Below are 23608 nucleotides of genomic sequence, written 5' to 3' on the forward strand. Positions count from 1 at the left end.
CCAAGTTCTCAGTCATACAGAGACACCCTTCGGCCGGATATTCCAAGGACTTTGAGGTTATCTTCCAGGAGCTGGGTGAGGCCAGTCTTTTATGTGGAATGTTCAGGGCTTGGGCTCCCCGAACTTGCTGAGCTATCCTATTCCTGCCTAAGTATGGTTCCATAGATTTATAGGCTTTCCTTTTTTCCTGTGTCTATGAAACATCCTCACCATGTTCTCTGGGCTATTCTTATTTCCAATTATGATGACGGTATCTTGGGATTTTGCTATTCTCATGCCTTAAGGGGACCTCTGGGTAGCTCTGGTATGCAATGGAATTATACTGCAAAGAATTCTATCTTCCTCCAGACAACAAATGGAAAATCCCCAGATGTCACAAATGTAACTGCGTGTCCCGGTAATGCTGGGGGATGCTGGCCTGGTGTCGGTAGCCCGACAGACAAGAAAGAGGCATAATCTAGTGGGAAAATTGCAAGTATCAAAGTCAGGGCTTGGTGTTCTTGTTTTCTTTTTCGTTTTACTAGCTGTAAGGTGAGATAAAGATAAACTTCTCTGTGTCTTTCTCAGGGTCCTCATTAATAAAATATAAATAAAAAGGTAGTCATGCTTTCATATATAAGATTGGCTTCATTTGAAAATTACTCATGGTTGCAAATTAAAAAATAAAAAATTGCTAAAAATATATTGGATTTAGTGTTCTGTGCTATGCTTTTGGCAGGGGAAAAAAGGTGAATGTTTTAAATATTATTAGAGACTGGAGAAATCTCTACAGATTTCTGAGCCAGACACTGGCATAATTAAAGTGGATATTTGAATGGAGTAATGTATGAAATGGACTGAAGATGGGACAAAGTGAATAAACCAAACTGTTAGGTCAGTGTGACCCTTGGCCAGCAAGGAAAAAGGTGGGAATAGATTTGGGTAGGCAACGCTGCCTTGCCCCACATAAAACTTTGTATAGAGGTGGATTACTTCCCACCTTCTGGATTCCTGTTCCACAAGCATAGCCTTTTTATCATACGTTCCAGCCTCGACCCACAAAAATCCCTTTTATCAGCTACACAAAGAACTCAGGGTCATCCCCACGTTTACATATGGATGTAGAAAGAGATGAAGCAGAGACTGATGGGTGTAACCCAACCCAGCCTGAATGAAACATCAGGAGCAGCTGCATGGCTCAGGTCTGTAGGGTGGACCAGCTGCCTCCCTGAGAGAGGAGTTCAATGTCCACAGTGCAAACAGTCCATCAGAGGTCCACCTTCCACCATTCGTTCTAGTAGTGTCTCCTTGTCTGGGCAAAAGTGAATTCCTCTGGTGTTTTGGTTCAAGAGAATTTGAAACAACTGTGGTGGTAGATGAGCAATCACAATATCAGGGGCTTCGGGTTCCTTAAAATGAAGTACGCCATCATCCGTTGCAAAGGCGCAGCCACTTTGAGCTTCTAGAGATCCCTTGAGTATCGACCTTCAAGAGATCAGCTCATCTTCATTGACCATATGCTTCATCTTCAGTTACCCCCTTAGCTGCTGAATCACTGCTTCAGATATGGCCATGCTTTCCTCTCTCTGATAATATACTCTGTCTGATACTCTTAATGTTATTAGTAGGCAATCTTTAAAATTCCAAGTGATTAATACTTGATTTGGGGTATAGCAAAGAAACGGGGTACCAAGAGACTCTACTCCTTATCTCAGCAGAATGCAACTTAGAGAAACAAATGACAAAGCTAAAGCAACACATCTATACAAAGAAAGCTCTGGATTTTGGAGAAGGAAGAAAAGACTTGACAGAAAGATAGTTTAGGGTCCTGATTAGAGTGAGCATATGTCACAGTTTGCTTGGGCCATAATCTATTTACAACTATTGCCTTGGAGTGATCATTAAAACACCTCTTTTACCCTAAAAAGTATCCTGGATTGATGATAAATTATATGGTGGACCCTAAGCTTAACTGGTAGGTGGCCCATGAGGTCATCCTCAGAGAGTCGAAAAGCAGGTGGAGAGCTCTGAAGAAAAGCAGAAGTGTGTAATTTAGAAGTCTCCTGAATGCCCCAGGAAGGGCAATGGCCAAGCACGGTCAATACTGTAGAAAAAGCAAGAATTCTGACAGAGAAGACACAATTACATAGAGTCATTTGGAGGCCACTGGTAACGTCCAGGGAGCAGCTTCTGAGCATTTTTGAGCCAGAGGTTGCAATTTCAGTAGAAAGGGAAGTGGGTGGTTCTGCACTGCCCACCTACACTTTAGAAAAATGTGTTAGTATAAGCAAAGGAAGAGACTAAAAAATGGGGCAAGTAACTGAGTGAATTGATCCTAAAAAAAGGGAAAAGGAAATACAGAAGTCTCTTAAAATATGAAAAAAATGCTTAACATAAATAGGTAATTAAAATTGAGACTGTGTTGCAATATAATTTTTTGACCATCATGTTAGAAATGGTGAGATAAAGAGACACTCTTTATCTCTCTAGTGACACCTATCACTGTTGCTAGTGAGTAAATTATTATAATTTGAATGGAAGGTGGCTTGGCGGTATGTATGAATATATAAAATGCACACTTCATTTGACCTAGAAATTTCCATGTTCAGAAATCATCTTGCAGACATACTTGCCTAGGTACAAAATGGCTTTATATGAGGATATTTGTTATAGAACTACTCATAACATCAAAGTATTGGAAATAACCTAATGTCTTTCAAGAGGAAACTGGATAAATGCTAATAGAAAATAATGTTGACTGCTTACTATGAGTTAGACACCATTTTAAGCGTTTTATATGTATTGACTCTGTCATTTCTTCTCAATTAAGCTACGAGGCACAGATTACTATTATCTTTCTCTTTTTTAAAAAGATTTATTTATTTATTTGAGAGAGAGAGAAAGAGAGAGAGAGAGCAGGGGGAGAGGCAGAGGGAGAGGGAGAGAGAGAAAATCTCAAGCCGACTCCACGCTGAGGGTGGAGCCCCACACAGGGCTCAATCCCAGGACCCTGAGATAATGACCTGAGACAAAATCAAGAATCCCGCTTAACTGACTGAGCCACCCTATTATCCTTCTCCAGTAGATGAGGAAACTGAGGCACAGGGAGATACATAACTTGCCCAGTGTAATATGGCTAATAAATGGTCGATCTGGGATTTGAACTCAGAGTTTAGTCTCATAACCATTGATATAGACATGTCTTGTTCTGTAAAACAACGGGGTCTTTGTTGTTGCTCTTAAAAAGAATGAGGTAGACCTATACATACTTATGTGGAATGATGATATCCAAGGCGCAGTTTTAAGGGAAAAGAAGATGTTGCAAAACACTGTGTTTAATATACTATCATTTGCGTGAAAAATGTATTTATGTCTGTGCACAGTTCCATCGGGAAAACTGTGCAAGAAATAGGGATTCTTTCCGAGAATATAGGTGGTGGCTGCAAGACGGAGGCAGGGGTAAAAGACTTATGTTTTACTGTGTGCTCTTTTGTAGCTTTTGGATTTTATAGCCTGTGTTTCTATTTTTTCTTCAAATTAATTTTTTAAAGTAAACAGAAAATAAAGGTGATACAAAGGAAAGAAAATAAAATGTAGGGAATAACAATAAAATGTAGGAGATGTGGAAAAAATCTGGGCTGGAAAGAGGGAAGAAGGCTTGGATGGATGTGTGTAGGATAGGACATGGGCTTAAAGAACACACTGGCTAGCTAGCGTGAGGCTTTATGGAAATACTACTACTTTTTACTTTTTTTAAAAGATTTTATTTATTTATTTGAGAGAGAGAGTGAGAGCGAGAGAGCACAAGCAGGGGGAGGGGAGGAGGGAGAGGAGGAAGCAGACTGTCTGCTGAGCAGGGAGCCCAATGTGAGGCTTGATCCCAGGACCCTGAGGTCATGACCTGAGCCGGAGGCAGATGCTTAACCGACTGAGCCACCCAGGTGCCCGCAACTACTTTTTTCTTAATTGGGTAAAAGACAGATGAGATGAGCTCTACCCTCCTAACAAATGTTTAAGTATACAGTATAGCATTGTAACTAATGCACATTTTTGTATAGCAGATTTCTAGAACTTGTTCATCTTGCATGACTAAAACTCTACACCTACTTCTATTAGTCAGCTCAGGCTCCCATAACAAATGACATGAGGTGACTGGCTTGAACAACAGACACTTGTTTTCTCACAGTGGTAGAGACTGGAAATCTGAGATTAGGGAATCAGCATCATGGGTTTCTGGTGATGTCTCTCTCCCTGGCTTTTAGGGGGCAATACCTTGCTGTGTGCTCACGTGACTTCTTCTCGTGGGAGGGGGCAATGAGAGAGCGAGAACTCTCTGGTGTCTCTTCTTATAAGGGCACTAGTCCCATCACACCAGGGCTCTACTCTGTGATTTCATTTAACCTTAATTGCATCCCTAGAGGCCCTATTGATGATACAGTCACATAGGGGGTTAGGGCTTCAATATGTGAATTTGAGAGGGATACAATTCAGTCCATAGCTCCACTGAACATCAAATCTCCATTTTGCACTCCCCTCAGCCCCTGGAAACCACCGTTCTACTTTTTGCTTGTATGAGTTTGACTGTTATAGGTACTTCATATAAGTGGACTCATGCAGCATTTGTCCTTCTGTGGTTGGTTGATTTCACTTAGTATAATGTGCTCATCACCCATGTTGCAGTGTACACAATCTCCTTTTGTAAGACGGGATAATATTCAACAATTTGTGTATACCATGTTTTATTTATCCATTGATTTGTCTATGGATGTTTAGGTTATATCCGTATCTTGGGTATTGTGAATAATAAATTAGTGTGCTTTCTCTGGAATCGTGCATGAACGTTTTCAGCATTTTCAGTTTAGAGGGGTTTGCAGATTTTTTTTCAGGAGCTCATAATCTCCTCCCTCTGGTGTTTGTCTATAGCACTGTGGTTACAGTATTAGAGCATTCTGTATTTGTCTATATATTTACCTTAAATGCAGGTTTTCTGGAGCTGCTACAAGCCATCCAGCTCCCTTTGGTTCAACAGTGGCCACCAGGCTCCTGGCGTAGGCTGGGTCGCATTAGTTCTTTGAGTTGTGAGAGCCAGAAATTAGCCCCTCAGGCAGTCCCCCAAAAAGCTGTAACATTGGACTCATGTTCAACTCTTTCCCTCCTCAGGGAGAAGCTGGGAGTTGCGTTTTTTCTCCTGAAGCTCCATAGTGAACCGGGGGAGGAGCTACAGTGAGTGAGCCTGTGTGAGTCCAAACCTTTGCCTTTGTTCTCTGCAGCTCCCGGGGCCTGAGGCCCTTTCCTGTCAGCGTGTGGATTCGGGCAAGACCGCAATCAGTCCCTTGGGCAGCCCCATGAAAGGTCTGCATGTTGGACCTATGTTTCAGTCCTCTGTTTCCTTCCCCACGAAGAAGTTAAGAACTCAGAGGGTTTTTTTTTTTTTTTTCCCCCAATCATGCTGCACTGAACTTGGGAGAACTTTTGGGGGAAAGACTTTGGTAAGGGGGTGCCATGAATTTTCCTGCTGGAATCAATGTGGCTTGTTTCTTGCTCATGTGGGGTACATGAACCTTTTGACTGTTTTCTGGATTTCTCACAAAGGGAATCGGTCTGTGTTTTATTATTGAGTTGGTATCTCTGTGGGAGGGTCTGGGCCATTCTGCTATCTTACTGACATCACCCCCAAATACATGCTTTAATTAATGGGTAAAAGTTGCTGCGCTGAAATGAGTATATATCCTAACGTGGTTGACACAGAACTTTGAACTGTTCAGTCCATGAAACCTGCTGCAAAAAACAGTTTGAAAAAGGCCCAGTGTGGTATCAGATGGTCACCAATGAAAGGTCTTGTTTTCTGGGAAATTTTAAAACTTTGTTATCTCATGCAGAGGGAAAGCGCTCAGCCTGGGAATAAACCGTTCTATTCCAACACTGATCCAGCCCTGAAGAGTGATCAGGGAAATGGGCCATTATCAGAGGATGCTTTTATAGAGCTTGGAAATGCTCTGGCACTGTAGTGTGATTGCTCTATAATACATACGTATTCTTTTAAATGTTGTTTCAGATGCTATATATTTTTTCTTTAAGTGTGCTGCCAAAAATTCTCAGAAGAATGAAAGAAGTACAAGGACCGACTGACTGAGAGGGACCGACTGTCCTTGTCCTGGCTTTTGTACCAGGAGGATCCCTAACGGTGAGAAGGAATGTTCTGAAGTTGAAGAGAGAGGTTGTGAGTCGTCGGGGGAAAAAAAAAAAAAAGCAGAAGGAACAGTTGGAAACAGCAGGTGGGAGAGAGGGCTGTCTTCCTTCTCACAGGTTTTTGGAGGCCTGAGAACTGGAGGCGGGGAGGATGTCCACTTCAGAAAGGTTCTAGAGGTTAAGGAGAAGTGATTTTCTCAAAATCTTTTTCAAGTCAATGTGTTCCAGGAGCTGGGGTTCCAGAGAGCTCAGGGCAAGCGGCCATGGCGCATACTTAAGGGAGCGAGGGGCAACTGATGTGGAATGAAGAAGGTGGCAATTGTTAGGAATGAGATCACCAAAAGCAAAAGCGACATGGAGAAGCTAGCTCCTCGGTGCTAGTAATTGTAGATTACAGAGATGATGGAAGTCAGAGGTCGGAAGGAGGCTGAGGGGGTAGGGCTGCTGTGTAGTGAAGATTATTTAGATATATGTATGAAATTAATGAATCTCAAGTACCCATTTGAAATATTCCTTAATATTCTTGAAGTATTATAATCCAGGTGCTGGCTTCTTAGTACTTAAGATTTCTTTGCTAATGGTAATGCTGATGGGGCAAGCTGACAGAAATTTAAAAAAAAAAATTTTTTTTTTCCCACAAAATGGAAAGAATATGAAGGAACTCTTCTGACTTGGCCTGTGTGTTTCAGGACTGAATTCGAGCCTCACTCCCAGCCTCTCCAGTTAAGGCCGCCTTGATGTTGAAGCTGCCTCCACTGTAGCAATTTCCAGTCCTGTGTAAAGCCAGCTCGGTGAACTTCTCCTTTCACCATTCCAGGCTTCCAGGTCTCAAAAAATGATGATAAGGTTCTTGGTAAAATTTTTATTTATAAAAGAAATATGACCACATTATAGAAATTATGAAACACAGAGGACACAACACTTCTGAATCATTGAAGTGAATGTACCATTTTAAAAGAATCAGTGATGTAATTTTGGAGTTTTTTTAAAAAAATTGTTTATTCATTCTGGGGAGAGAGAGAATGTGCACGAGCGGGAGGGGCAGAGGGAGAGGGAGAGAGAATCTCAAGCAGACTCCACACTGAGCCCGGAGCCCCATGTGGGGTTCGATCTCACGACCCTGAGATCACGACCCTGAGATCACTACCTGAGCCAAGACCAAGAGTTGGACGCTTAACCGACTGTGCCACCCAGACACCCCTAATTTTGTTCTTTGTTTTTGGACATTCATGTTCTTACACAGTTTTGATGGTACAGTAAATTTAGTTTTGCACTTCACCTTTTTATATATTTATTTATGGTCATAATTTTCCACGATTGCATAAAATTACCTTTATTTACCAGTCTTTAACAGTTCTCTGACACTATGGATTGTTACCAATTTTTTTTACTTCTGAGGCAGGAGGGAAGGTAGACTTGGGAGACAAGTTGACCAATGGAAAGCTGTTTTGGTTTTAGGCTGACCCTTAACCTAAGAGTCAGCAGGTCATAAAAAGAGTCACAAGATCCGATTCATGGAAAACCACAGGACCCTGCTCCCTTCAACATAAAAGCCACAAAGGCTGGACATTTTTAACATTGCTCCCTGTGGGTAATTCCACAACCCTAAGACAATGGAAAAACTAACCCCCAGTGTAAATGATAAACCCCACGTTAAAGAACAAGCCCCTCTCTAGACAGTTAGCTAACTTTTAAACAAACTTATGAAACCCTTCATTAGAGGCAAAGGGGGATCCTCTTCCTCATCTGAGAGGAGAGATCCCTACTTTGTCTGTGAAGTAGCTTCTTTCTTCTATATTTAAGAAATCCTTGTCCCTTTCTCGAAGCAGCTTGCTCTTGAATTCTTTCTCAAGCAAAACCAAGAAACCTATTGGCGATGCACCTGAGGCCCTCCCTCTAGGGGCCTTGGCCCATCCAGCATCACTTCTGTTAATATCATCACCGAACATCTTTGTACATATGACTTTTTCTATATGTTGGATTATTTCTTTAAGGCATTATCTCAAATATGAATTACTGTGTTTAAAAAGTATAAACATAATTTTTTTTTAACTCTTGTTAGTGACTTTGCTAAACACCGTAGTAATATTTTAAAAAAATACTATCTGTATATCTGAAGTGGACATTTAACATAAATGGGGATCTTATGCTTGGAGAGGTGGACTAGCTTACTCAAGATTATGCAGCTGGGAGATGGATGAACCTGGATATGAACCCAAAGTAGAGAACCCTAAATGAGAAGCTAAAATCTTGTGTAAGTTGCAACCCACCAAAAAAGTGGACATGAAGTTGTTGAGAGCTGCAGTTTCAATGTTCTGTAAAGAAAAAAAATCAGCCTTTGACCGTAGTGCGATCCTGTTCTGTAAAGGGAAAACTAATAGACTCTACATGTCCCTAGCAACTAAAGAGTAATATCAGAGTTTTCACTTTATCATTCATTCCTGTGAACTAAGAAAAAATAATGTTGACAGCTGAAATAGACACATTAGGCAGTAAGGTAGCTTTAATCACTAGTTTAAAGGATATGTCACATATGTCAAAACAAAAGCTGTAAGGACTGCATCTCAGACTCACTTAATTCACTGATACCCGTTTTAATCCTAGATATCAGAGAGATGTAGCTCTCTCTAGGATTAAACTTTTGTCAATAAATTGGCAGCTAAATAATATGCATAGATTTCAAGAATGGATCCCAACCAAATTAAAACTTAAACTGCCATGGTTAAAATTAATAAAAATGTTCAATGATGTGGTCTAAAATATAATGTATCTATCCTTAAATAATACGGGCCTCATCAAATGACTATGAAAAGATAAACTGAAATTCCAGATGTGCATTATGGATAGTGAACAAAACCCAGAATTTTTTCTATAGAAATTATGACTTGTACTTAGTTACAAAGCAGAGTCAACTCTTGCCCAAGAATCTGTTTGGTTGTTTTTAATCTCTAACCAGTATTGCTTTAAATTAGTGATGGTCCCAAAAATATGATGGGAAACCAAGACTACATTGACTTCCATTTTTTTTTTCTAATTTCTCAGAGGGATTCACCAGACGCAGAATGAAATTCTAACCCATGAAAAGAATTTTAGAAGCATCTACAGTGAACTAAAGTAATACAGGAAGAATGAAAAAAAAAAAATCCTTTGGGGAGAATGAAAAAAAAATTCATTCACCAGAAAAGGAAAGATCAGTCTTTTAAAATCCTAACAGGAAAATATCTTGATGCCATCTAAGAAATGGATCATCAAGCCATGTCCCACTCACTATGTGGTAAGGTTATTCCTTCTACTTTCTACAACACATGTGCCTAAGTTAAACAGCTTTTTTTTCTTTAGCATGTCTGATGTGAATCTGCTCAAGTCTAGAAGAGACTAATTTTTCTCTCTCGGTACTGTTTGCTAGCTTCTTCCTTGGGGTGCCTCTCCTTGAATTTCCTTACTTGAGATTTTTATAAGATTATAAATGTGAACATTGAGGAGCAAAGTTTAAAGAGAAGGAACTCATAATGTTCATGAATATTTATTTTTTATTTTTTTATTTTTAAAAAAATTTTATTATGTTATGTTAATCACCATACCTTACATCATTAGTTTTTGATGTAGTGTTCCATGATTCATTGTTTGCGTATAACACCCAGTGCTTCATTCAGTACGTGCCCTCTTTAATACCCATCACCAGGCTAACACATCCCCCCACGCCCCTCCCCTCTAGAACCCTCAATTCGTTTCTCAGAGTCCATAGTCTCTCATGGTTCATCTCCCCCTCTGATAACCCCCCTTCGTTTTTCCCTCCCTACTATCTTCTTTTTTTTTTTTTTTTAACATATAATGTATTATTTGTTTCAGAGGTACAGGTCTGTGATTCAACAGTCTTACACAATTACACCATAGCCGATGTCTATCACCAGCCAGCCCATCCCTCCCACCCCCCCACCACTCTAGCAACCCTCAGTTTGTTTCCTGAGATTTAGAATTCCTCATATCAGTGAGGTCATATGATACATGTCTTTGTCCGATTGACTTATTTTGCTTAGCATAATACCCTCTAGTTCCATCCACGTCATTGAAAATGGCAAGATTTCATTTTTTTGATGGCTACATAATATTCCATTGTATATATATACCACTTCTTCTTTATCCATTTATATCCAATAATATTCCATTGTATATATATACCACTTCTTCTTTATCCATTCATCTGTTGATGGACATCTTGGCTCTTTCCACAGTTTGGCTATTGTGGACATTGCTGCTATAAACATTGGGGTACACATACCGCTTCAGATCACTACATTTGTATCTTTGGGGTAAACACCAGTAGTGTAATTGCTGGGTCGTAGGATACCTCGATTTTCAACTTTTTGAGGAACCTCCATACTGTTTTCCAGAGTGGCTGTACCAGCTTGCATTCCCACCAACAGTGTAGGAGGGTTCCCCTTTCTCTGCATCCCCGCCAACATCTGTCGTTTCCTGATGTGTTAATTTTAGCCATTCTGGCTGGTGTGCGGTGGTATCTCATTGAGGTTTTGATTTCGATTTCCCTGATGCCAACTGATGTTGAGCACTTTTTCATGTGTCTGTTGGCCATTTGGATGTCTTCTTTGGAAAAATATCTGTTCATGTCTTCTGCCCATTTCTTGATTGGATCATTTGTTCCTTGGGTGTTGAGTTTGATAAGTTCTTTATAGATTTTGGTTACTAGCCCTTTAGCTGATATGTCACTTGCAGACATCTTCTCCCATTCTGTCCGTTGTCTTTTGGTTTTGTTGACTGTTTCCTTTGCTGTGCAAAAGCTTTTTATCTTGATGAAGTTCCAATAGTTCATTTTTGCCCTTGCTTCCCTTCCCTTTGGCGATGTTTCTAGGATGAAGTTGCTGTGGCTGAGGTCGAAGAGGTTGCTGCCTGTGTTCTCCTTTAGGATTTTGATGGACTCCTGTCTCACATTTGGGTCTTTCAACCATTTTGAGTCTATTTTTGTGTGCGGTGTAAGGAAGTGGTCCAGTTTCATTCTTCTGCATGTGGCTGTCCAATTTTCCCAACACCATTTGTTGAAGACACTGTCTTTTTTCCATTGGACATTCTTTCCTGCTTTGTCAAAAATTAGTTGACCATAGAGTTGAGGGTCCTTTCTGGACTCTCTATTCTGTTCCATTGATCTATGTGTCTATTTTTGTGCCAGTACCATACTGTCTTGATGATGACAGCTTTGTAATAGAGCTTTCAGTCTGGCATTGTGATGCCAACTTTGCTTTTCTTTTTCAACATTCCTCCGGCTATTCAGGGTCTTTTCTGGTAACATACAAATGTTAGGATTATTTGTTCCATTTCTTTGAAAAAAGTGATGGTATTTTGATAGGGACTGCATTGAATGTGTAGATTGCTCTAGGTAGCATTGACATCTTCACAATATTTCTTCTTCCCATCCATGAGCATAGAACGTTTTTCCATTTCTTTGTGTCTTCCTCAATTTCTTTCATGAGTATTCTATAGTTTTCTGAGTACAGATTCTTTGCCTCTCTGGTTAGATTTATTCCTAGGTATCTTATGGTTTTGGGTGCAGTTGTAAATGGGATCAACTCCTTAATGTCTCTTTCTTCTGTCTTGTTGTTGATGTATAGAAATGCCACTGATTTCTGTGCATTGATTTTATATCCTGCCACTTTACTGAATTCCTGTATGAGTTCTAGCAGTTTTGGGGTGGAGTCTTTTGGGTTTTCCACATACAGTAGCATATCATCTTCAAAGAGTGAGAGTTTGACTTCTTCTTTGCCGATTTGGATGCCCTTTATTTCTTTTTGTTGTCTGATTGCTGTGGCTAGGACTTCTAGTACTATGTTGAATAGCAGTGGTGATAGTGAACATCCCTGCTGTGTTCCTGACCTTAGGGGGAATGCTCTCAGTTTTTCCCCATTGAGAATGATATTCGCTGTGGGTTTTTCATAGATGGTTTTTATGATATTGAGGTATGTACCCTCCATCCCTATACTCTGAACAGTTTTGATCAAGAAAGGATGCTATGCTTTGTCAAATGCTTTTTCTGCATCTATTGAGAGGATCATATGGTTCTTGTTCTTTCTTTTATTAAAGATTTTTTATTTTTAATTTTATTTATTTGACATAGAGACAGAGAGAGAAGGAACACAAGCAGGGGGAGTAGGAGAGGGAGAAGCATGCTTGTGGCTGAGCAGGGAGCCTGATGTGGGGTTCGATCCCAGGATGCTGGGATCATGACCTGAGTTGAAGGCAGATGCTTAACTGTCTGAGCCACCCAGGTGCCCCTCTTTTTTTTTATTAATGTATTGTATCACATTGATTGATTTGTGGATGTTGAACCAACCTTGCAGCCCAGGAATAAATCCCACTTGGTCATGGTGAGTAATCCTTTTAATGTACTGTTGGATCCTATTGGCTAGTATTTTGGTGAGAATTTTTGCATCCATGCTCATCAGGGATATTGGTCTGTAATTCTCCTTTTTGATGGGGTCTTGTCTGATTTTAGGTTCCTGGTAATGCTGGCCTCATAAAATGAGTTTGGAAGTTTTCCTTCCATTTTTATTTTTTGGAACAGTTTCAGAAAAATAGGTATTAATTCTTCTTTAAACATTTGGTAGAATTCCCCTGGGGAGCCATCTGGCCCTGGGCTCTTGTTTATTGGGAGATTTTTGATTACTGCTTCAATTTCCTTAGTGGTTATAGGTCTGTTCAGGTTTTCTATTTCTTCTTGGTTCAGTCTTGGTAGTTGTTACATCTCTGGGAATGCATCCATTTCTTCAAGATTATCTAATTTGCTGGCACATAGTTGCTCATAATATGTTCTTATAATTGTTTGCATTTCTTTGGTGTTGGTGGTGATCTCTCCTCTTTCATTCATGATTTTATTTATTTGAGTCATTTCTCTTTTTTTTTTTTTTGATATGTCTGGCCAGGGGTTTGTCAATCTTATTAATTCCTTCAAAGAACCAGCTCCTAGTTTCATTGATCTCTTCTACTGTTCTTTTGGTTTCTATTTCATTGATTTCTGCTCTGATCTTTATGATTTCTCTTCTCCCGCTGGGCTTAGGCTTTACTCGCTCTTCTTTCTCCAGGTCCTTTAGGAGTAGGGTTAGGTTGTGTATTTGAGACCTTTCTTGTTTCTTGAGAAAGGCTTGTATTGCTATATACTTTGCTCTTAGGACCACCTTTGCTGCATCCCAAAGATTTTGAACAGTTGTATTTTCATTTTCATTGGTTTCCATGAATTTTTTAAATTCTTCTTTAATTTCCTGGTTGACTCATTCTTTCTTTAGTAGGATGCTCTTTAGCCTCCATGTGTTGAGTTCTTTCTGACTTTCCTCTTGTGATTGAGTTCTAGTTTCAAAGCATTGCAGTCCAAAAATATGCAGGGAATGATCCCAATCTTTTGGTACCAATTGAGACCTGATTTTGTGACCTAGGATGTGATCTATTCTGGAGAATGTTCCAAGGGCACTAGAGAAGAATGTGTATTCTGTTGCTTTGGGATGAAATGTTCTGAATAGATCTGTGAAGTCCATTTGGTCCAGTGTGTCACTTAAAGTCTTTATTTCCTTGTTGATCTTTTGCTTAGATGACCTGTCCATTTCAGTGAGGGGGGTGTTAAAGTCTCCTATTATTATTGCATTGTTGTCAATGTGTTTCTTTTCTTTGTTATTAATTGGCTTATATAATTGGCTGCTCCCATGTTAGGGGCATAGATATTTACAAGTCTTAGATCTTCTTGTTGGATAGACCCTTTAAGTAGGATATAGTGTCCTTCCTCATCTCTTATTATAGTCTTTGGTTATAATCTAATTTGTCTGATAGAAGGATTGCCACCCCAGCTTTCTTTTGGTGTCCATTAGTATGGTAAATGGTTTTCCACCCCCTCATTTTCAATCTGGAGGTGTCTTTGGGTCTAAAATGAGTCTTTTGCAGACAGCATATTGATGGGTCTTGTTTTTTTTTATCCAATCTGATAGCCTGTGTCTTTTGATTGAGGCATTTAGCCCACTTACATTCAAGGTAACTATTGAAAGGTATGAATTTAGTGCCACTGCATTGCCTATAAGGTGACTGTTACTGTATATTGTCTGTGTTCCTTTCTGGTCTATGTTACTTTTAGACTCTCTCTTTGCTTAGAGGACCCCTTTCAGTATTTCTTCTAGGGCTGGTTTCGTGTTTGCAAATTCCTTTAGTTTTTGTTTGTCCTGGAAGCTTTTTATCTCTCCTTCTATTTTCAATAACAGCCTAGCTGGATATAGTATTCTTGGCTTCATATTTTTCTCGTTTAGTGCTCTGAAGATCTCATGGCAGTCCTTTCTGACCTGCCAGGTCTCTGTGGATAGGTCTGTTGCCAATCTAATGTTTCTACCATTGTAGATCACAGACCTCTTGTCCCAAGCTGCTTTCAAGATTTTCTCTTTGTCTCTGAGACTGATAAGTTTTACTATTAGATGTTGGGGTGTTGACCTATTTTTATTGATCTTGAGGGGGGTTTTCTGTGCCTCCTGGATTTTGATGCCTGTTTCCTTCCCTAAATTAGGGAAGTTCTCTGCTATAATTTGCTCCAGTATACCTTCTGCCCCTCTCTCTCTTTCTTCTTTTTCTGGCATCCCAATTATTCTAATATTGTTTTCATCTTATGGTATCACTTATCTCTCGAATTCTGCCCTCGTGATCCTGTAGTTGTTTATCACTCTTTTTCTCAGCTTCTTTATTCTCCATCATTTGCTCTTCTATATCACTAATTCTCTCTTCTGCCTCATTTATCCTAGCAGTGAGAGCCTCCATATTTGATTGCACCTCATTAATAGCCTTTTTGATTTCCACTTGGTTAGATTTAGTTCTTTTATTTCTCCAGAAAGGGTTTCTCTAGTATCTTCCATGCTTTTTTCAAGCCCAGCTAGTATCTTTAAAATCATCATTCTGAACTCTAGTTCCGACATCTTACTAATGTCCGTATTGATTAGGTCCCTGGCAGTCGGTACTGCCTCTTGTTCTTCTTTTTTTGAGGTGATTTTTTCTGTCTTGTCATTTTGTCCAGAGGCAAAGAGATGAATGAGAGAACAAAATGCTAACAGGGTAACATTGACCCCAGAAATATATACACTAAACAAATCAGAAGAGACCTGAAACCGGGGAAAGAAAGGGAAAGAAAGAAAAAAGAAAAAAAAAAGAAAAAGATAAAAAAAAGAGAATATGTTCAAATATGATCAGGGTGGTGAATAGATCAGTGCCATACACTAGATTTTGGGCATATTTTGTTTAGAAGAAAGTATCTCCCAGAATTTTAAAGAAAGAAAAACTTATATATGTACAAAAATAAGGGTAAATATGAGGAAAGAATGGAATATGAGTATAAAGATGAAAATTATAAAAGATTTTATAAAAGGAATTGATAAGATAAGAAATTTGTTGAAAAAAGAAAGAAGAGAATTTTTTTAAAAAAAAGGGAGAGAATGTGATCAGGCAGGGGACTAGAACAAAGCCATACATTAGAGATTTAGGGTATATTTTGGTCTGTTAGAAACAACAATATCCCAAAATTTTAAAGAGAGAACAACATATATATATATATACACCAAAAATAAGGTTAACTACTATGAAGGGATAGAATATGACTCTAAAATTGAAAATAAAAAAGATTTTTTAAAAAGGGATTGATAAGATGTTGGTTGAAAAAGGGAAAAAGAAAAATTCAAAAATAATAGAAAAAGAAAATTAAAAAAATTAACTTTGAAAGACTAAGAATCAGGGGGGAAAAGCCATGAATTCTGAGTGCTGTATTCCCCTACTGCTGGTATTCTGCAGTTCTCATTGATCGGTAAACTTGGTCCTGGCTGGCTGTTCTTGCTGATCTTCTGGGGGAGGGGCCTGTTGCCATGGTTCCCAAATGTCTTTGCTGGAGCGGGAATTGCTCCGCCCTTGCGGGGGGCCAGGCTGAGTAATCTGCTCGGGTTTGCTCTTGGGAGCTTTTGTTCCCTGCAAGCTTTCTGTACAGTTTTGGAGCCGAGAACTCGAGGCCCCACTCCTCAGTGCGCCCCCAGAGAAAAGCAGTCAGTCACTCCCGTCTTCCAGTCTCTGGCCGCACTCCTTGCTCACCCGGCCTGTGACCGAGCGTTTCTATCTCTGGCACCCGACCCCGTGTGGAGTCTCCAAACCCAGCAGATCCCTGTGGTGCGCTCCCGCGCCGCTCCTCCCGGGGGAGGAAGAGGAGTCTCCCTGCATCTGCCGCTTGTTGGGTCCCTGCTGGAAGAGCAGTGGCCCGACTATGCTGTGGATCAGGGTTTATGGCAACCCCGAGCTGAGAGCCCGTGCTTCAGCTCCGTCTCTGCAGCCGGCTTCCCCACTCCAATACCTGGGAGCTCTGCCACACTCAGGCACCCCGGTCATTCTGTGACCCCGAGGGTCCTGAGATCACACTGTCCCACGAGGGTTCCACCCCCAGCTTAGCCACTGGAGCGACGTCCCTCAGCAGAGCCAACTTCTAAAAGTTCCAATTTTGTGCTCCACTGCTCTATCACTTGCCAGAAGTGGCTGGCGGAGGCCCCCTCCCCCGCCATCTATCCTCCTGAATATCGCCTCGGATTCACTTCTCCACCCGTCCTACCTTCCAGAAAGTGGTCACTTTTCTGTTCAGAGAGTTGCTGCTATTCTTTTCTTCGATCTCCTGTTGAGTTTGTAGGTGTTCAGAATGGTCTGATACTTATCTAGCTGAATTCCTGGGACCCAATGAAATTTAGGTCTCCTGCTCCTCTGCCATCTTGCTCCTCCTTGTAAATATTTAAATAGAAATATATATTCTATATCAAATACAAGATAAAGTCTTTGGCACTTAAAGTGGGTACATAGCAAATCTCCTTTTATAAAATAAATGTGTTCTACAAAAGCTTTTCCCATACCTTAAACTCGTTATTTATCAGAACTGACTGAACACTCTGGGTTTCATATTGTCATTTCATGATCATACTTGTAAGTATAGAAATACAGCTGGTAGTGATATCAGAACAGATCACATGGGTTTCTATTGTTGGAATGAATCAGTGGCAAAGCCTGGAGTAGGAGGAGTAAGAATCAAGGGGACCATTGGCCAAGCCCAAGGAGACATAACACAGTGGGAAAAATAATCCGCATGGGAAGTTCTCTCCTGTCATTAGCTAGCCTGATATATACAAGGCCAGGACTGGAGAAACATGGGCCTAGGAAATAAAGGAGGAATGACAATTTCTGTGTCATCCACCGAGTTAATGTTAAATTGTTTATTTGGGGTTGATTTGACTTGTTGATGCAATGGCTTGATTTTTAGTGATTACAAGAACTGGGTTCATATAATATATATCTAGGTATAAACCATGTTAAAAAATGCAAAATATGGGGCGGCCTGGGTGGCTCAGTCATTTAAGCCACTGCCTTCAGCTCAGGTCATGATCCCAGGGTCCTGGGATGGAGCCCCGCATCGGGCTCCCTGTTCAGTGGGGAGTCTGCTTTTCCCTTTCCCTCTGCCTCTTCCCCTGGCTTGTGCTCTCTCTCTCTCTCTCTCTCTCAATTAAATAAATAAATAAAATCTTTTTAAAAATGCAGGGTACTTCATCAGATTAAAAAATGAGTCACTCTGAGGCAACAATAAGAGATACAGAAACCATTTGTGCCATAGTAGATGTAGGTAAAAATCAAAGCTTAATGTCAGGAACCAAATGTGTGTGAAGGATAGATCCTTTTCTTTCTCTGCACTTAGTCTAACCTTTGGAGTCCACCTATAAACAATCAGATTGGGTGAACTATATACAAATCCATGATCCTCAAACCCAAAGTCATCCTAGGCAACTGGACTACTAGTGATGGATGCTGATGATACATTGCTTACATACATAGCTTTGCTCATTTCTATGAAAATTTTATATAGAGGAGCTTCTGTGTTAACCTAAGAATTAATTAATATTTATATTACATAAATTTTACTGAAATAAGAAACAAAGAAGAGAATAAATGTTATTTTGTTGAGATACTCCACCAAGGGTAGGGTTAATTTTTATCCTGTGTTTCAATTATTTTTTTTCCAGGAATAACATGCTTCTAACAGCATTAGAAGTTTGAGATATTGATTCAGAAAACACCGTGAAGGCTATAGCAGAGAGAGAGAGAGAGGAGAGAGAACAGAATTAGGCAGAGAGCCTTCAGATGACATTTAGATATGACACTTGCCAAAGGAGAGAAGAAAGGAAGGAAGACTGGGTAAGAAGAGTTGCAAACTGAGGGGTGCCTGGGTGGCTCAGTCGTTAAGCGTCTGCCTTTGGCTCAGGTCATGATCCCAGGGTCCTGGGATCGAGTCCCGTGTCGGGCTCCCCACTCAGCAGGAAGCCTGCTTTTCCCTCTCCCACTCCCCCTGCTTGTGTTCCCCCTCTTGCTGTGTCTCTCTCTGTCAAATAAATAAATAAAATCTTAAAAAAAAAAAAAGAAGAGTTTCAAACTGAGTGCATCTCTGAGAATTTCTAAACCAGACCTGGAGCCCCAGGGCAAAGACAGTTCCTTAGAAGAGACTCAGGTCAAGTAAAAACTACCTGGCTCTAGTACCCCAACCATGCTCACTCATTACCTGGGAGCAGCCAAGTAGCTCCTACCTCAGTGTGAAGACCTCAGTGGATCCCAAAGGTGTGGCAGCATGGTCACTCTTGAAGGGAGATCATATGCCTCTATGACAGCTACACCATTTCCTTCAATCATGATCTAAAAATCTACCCCTCTCCGTCTATTTCCCAAACCTTGGTTAAGTCCAGAACAGAGATGGAAAATTTAAAGTTTTCCTTTGTATGCCATGGTAGACATTACTAAGCCATCCGTGTAATCTTTCCTGCTGGTCTCAGACACAGACACATCATTGTTCTCAACACAGCTCTTGAGGAAGCCACTGTAGAGGTGACATGTGAAATAAAACCTAGCTCCTACTTCTGGTTAGGTCTCTGACCTTTCTCTATGAATAGGAGCAGGGATAGAGATCAGCACAGTACAGTACAAAAGTGAAATTTGGGCTTTCATATATGGATGCTGTTGGACAGCAACACATTTTCAGTGACTCTATATATGATTTCTCTCAAAGAATATATACACTCTGCCGAAAACTACGGGTACATATATGTATGTGTATGTATCTACACTTATATTTATGTATATATTTATATCTATATGTATGAGATATGATTTTTTTCAATCAGGGAAGTCAAATTTATAATCATTTCATATTTTTAGTTTGCCTGTACCCATTTGATAGACAAACTCTTCAACCTCTAAATGATACTTTTTTCTCATATATAATGAGTTTCTGTGCTTTGGGGGTGGGACTCAGCTGCCTACTTCTTCAATCTGCCAGCCCCAAATGCTTTGCTGACACCGCACTTCTTGGCATATCTTTGTGTGTGTGCCTTTTCAAGCACAATTGGAAGCAAGTCAGAGATGACTGCCTCAAGGTTTGTATCCTTTTATAGAGTACTTGGCATAATCTTCACATTATGGATATTATTCTTTAATGCAAAAATCAAATAATACCATTACAGTGGAGATCAAATTGGGTTTTGCCCATCCACTCCTAACATCTCTCTGAAATTTTTCATTTCCTCAAGTTCCCCCTGTTTGGGGAAGAAAAAAAAAAAAATCCCTGGAGCAAGGGCTCTCTAAAGATTTATGCTTATGTATTCAATTCCTGCCACTGGGCAAATCTCCTGACCCAGAGAGATTTATTCTAAAACTTTTATAAATAATCCCATCCCTTTTCATATACTTCTCCCTGCATTCTAATTATGTTTTTGAGAGAGGTGAGAACAAATTTGATTGCCACCATTCTTATGAGATGAAGCTGGGTAACTGAGCTGAGGACAGCCCCATTCCCCTTCTCAATATTTTCCCCCAGAATCTTTATCAATGTGTCAAGAACAATTTATTTGTCCTGATTTGATTGGATTTTTGAAAGGAAGAGAAGCCGGAAATACCAAGTTACTCATTTAGGACTCCTCGTAGGGGGTATCGTGAAACTGACTACACTCCACAGTCCAGCCGATCCAGCAGATCCAGGGGTGTGGGCTAAGCACTAATTTCAGTTGGGCTGTCTGAGAAGGGAATAGGGCCCCAGTCACTATGATCAGAGGCACCTAAAATTTGCATGTGAATATGTGTGCTTAATTCTTAACAAATTAAACCCTGACCAAGTAATTAGGCCGAAAAGAGGGAGTAGAAAATGCTATGAATTGATAGGAAGGAGTGGATGTGCTGGGTTGAAGCACATCTCCCTGACATAAAATCACAGAAAAACAGAGTCAATGTGAAATTTGCTTGATTCATTGCATCCAGACTTACTGGATCGCTGTGTCTCACAAGCAAATTTGCTGCAGAGGTGCCAAATACATGTCCAGGCATGCGTGGCAGGTGTAAGAGAGAGCAAGGGGAGTGGGTGAGGGTGGTTCTATTATTATTATATATTATATAATGTATATATAATATATATTATAAATATATTATAGATGACGCATTAGGTGTTCAGTAGTCTTGTTCTGGAGTTGAGTACAGCCCATTTCCCTTCCCACCCACTTGTAATCATGGATTACTTAGAAGATAGAGAGGCTCCTATAATTAGGAAAAAAAAAAACACAAACAAACGGAAAATCCGGGTGTTGATTTAGACAAGGTTTTAAACACACAGACATCCCTTAAATGTTTAGTTCCACGATATCTTTGTCCAATAATAACACAGAAGGGGCCTTAGAGGACTCTGAGAAAGAGACCTCCGTAAGAGGAGAAGGCACTTTTACATGCAGAACTAGAGCCTATCTCAAGTCCCTATGCTGGAGTAGGAAGGCAGGTTCCAGAGAAGTGTGACTGTTGGTATAACCAAGGCTGGCTTCTTGGGTACGTAAATCTGTGCAGTCACACAGGGACCCATGCTGAAGGGAACCCCACACTTTGGTTAGTGCTCTGCTGTCCCTGTCTTGAAATTCTTAACAGTTGAACAAGAGGCTCTGCATTTTCCTTCTGCAACTGAGCCCCGCAAATTATGTGGCCAGTTCTGACTGCAACCCTTCCCCTTGTCCCTCCCCAGTTCCCATCTATTTGAAATAGGCCTTCCCTTAACTGGTTCCTCCCCTTAACAATAATGTGTGGTGAGGGTAGGGATGGAGATGGACACTTACCAGCTCATTTCTTCCTAAAACCCCATCAGAAAAAGGATAATTCTTCAGGGGTCAAGAAAGAAGTGATTGAATTACTATTGAATTACCTTCTTGATCTTTCATGAGTAAAGTGACACAACTCAAACAAATAACCATTTTCTGGCCAGGGGGCATTGATCACTACAGATAGAGCCTCTTTTCATTGTAAATTAAATTCTCCGAAATACCCTCTCCAACACAAGGACTTCTCCCTTCTCATGCTGAGCCTAAACTTGTCAGTATGTCTTCTTGACTTACATTTCTAAGAGGGGAAAAAAAATGTAATAATCTGCTAATACACAGTAAGAGCACAGGTTGGAGAATTCTAGATTAGACCTCAATTTGGACAAAGTATGAAATGAAATCTGATTTTCAGATCCCCAGAAGCAGGCAGGGCTGGTAAAAGAATGTTAAGTAAATGTCTAGATAGCTGGTGCCTTGCAAACATTTTGAGCCTGAAGTTTTAGTTTCTATAGATAGAGTCTGAGCCAGGCTTAGCTCATGTCTGGTCGGCATCTGTACATAATGCTTTTGTTTGCCCTGTCACCCAGCTGTCCCCCTTGGTTTTTCAATACACTTTGCTTAGCTTTACTAAGGCAAGGGCTGTCGGAATTGCTTAGGTTTATACACGAGTTCCAATACCACAGATTAATCTGAAGTGACCTGAATCCATATTCCTTCTCACTTCAGGTTTTACTTTTATCATTTACAGGAACAGTTATAAAAAGAGTAAATACACATTTTTTATCAAATTGAAAATATTCTTGTATTAAGTCTTTGTAAAAATGAAGCCAGATGATTATTTTTCTGACAGTTTTCAGTGGAAGGATTTTACACAGAAAGGGTACTGAGGGTAATAACCAGAAAATGAACTATTCCTTTTGGAATAGTTGAGAACACGGAAGTAAGTCTTAGGGACAGCATCAACCATGGCGTCAGGCTCTGAAGAAAAATCGCAGTAGATATGAAATGAGAAGCACCCACATGGTTAGTCATATGGATAATGATCCTTTGCAGGAATTCCATCTTTAAAATCACAAAATAATGTAAACATAAAATTCCTCTAACATTGCTTGATGAACACATATTCCTTGAATAGTTTAGACTTTGGATGAATGCATGAGCATGAGAAATTTTGAAATTGCAGGAACATTATATAAAATGTTGTGGTTTTTTTATGGCTTGAGATGAAAGACAAAGAAAGTGATAGACTTTGAATATAAATCTGAACCTTATCGAAAATGGCAAAATTAAAGTCTCTGTAAAGTACTTGAAAAAGCATCTACAGATGTATGTTTTAATTTTTCACTTTTTCAAAGCCTATGAGGTGGGCATGGAGATTATAAGAACAATTTTCGAAGACTCATTGTTAAATCCTTTCTCCTGGCTTCCTATGCTCCCCAGGGAGACGTTCTTGTGTTGGAGAGGGTATTTCAGAGAATTTAATTGTGTTCTTAGCATAAAATCAGACCTGTCTGAGACACTTTGGAACAATTAGCAAATTGTCATCCATTTCTTCTTATGTACTGGCCCCCAGGGAAAATGGAGGACTGTCATAGTGGTGATTACAGGCACTCTTTTTCCTTTACCTTTTCCTGCTGACTCCTAATCCAAACCTCATGCAAACACAGTCTAGAAAAAGAGCAAAATTTAGCCGCAAAGCGCCAAACTTATTTTCCAGTTCCATGGTTTCCTCCCTCTTGGTGTTTCACATGGGAGCTGATTTCCATTTCATACCCCTGAGAAGGAGCATTATCATATCATCATGAAGAACTAAATTAGCTCCTATTATCCCTGAGCCAAGAGTCTGAGGTCAGCCAATTGGAATTTATCCTTCTGATTTTAGAGCTGCTGGGGAGCACCGAAGCCAGGCAGTGAACCAGGAGGTACCTGGCGTCCCTCCCGAGGACTGAAAAAAAGAACTATTGCTCAGGTCTGAGAAGGAGAAGAATCATTTCGTGCCAAATGACATTAGTGCTGTGATCTGAACCTGTTAAAGTTAATTCTTATTTCTAAGAGCAAATGCACTTGAGAAAAGTCAGCACCCCTCACTTTTAAGCTCTCATCATCAGATGTAGCTCCAGACACCAAGGCCATGTGAAATGGCACAAACTTAGTGGAGGCTCAACCCTCTCTCTGGGGAAATAGCTCAGTAATCATTGCCTCCAGATGTTGCTTTGAGGAGCCCACTTCTCTTCTCCCTTCTTTCCCTACAAACTTCTGTGTTTCTGTCTCCATTCTGTTTGGGC

Source organism: Callorhinus ursinus, unplaced genomic scaffold, assembly GCF_003265705.2.
Source record: "Callorhinus ursinus isolate GAN/ISIS: 27379988/994484 unplaced genomic scaffold, GSC_fseal_2.0 scaffold4, whole genome shotgun sequence".
NCBI classification, from domain to species: domain Eukaryota; kingdom Metazoa; phylum Chordata; class Mammalia; order Carnivora; family Otariidae; genus Callorhinus; species Callorhinus ursinus.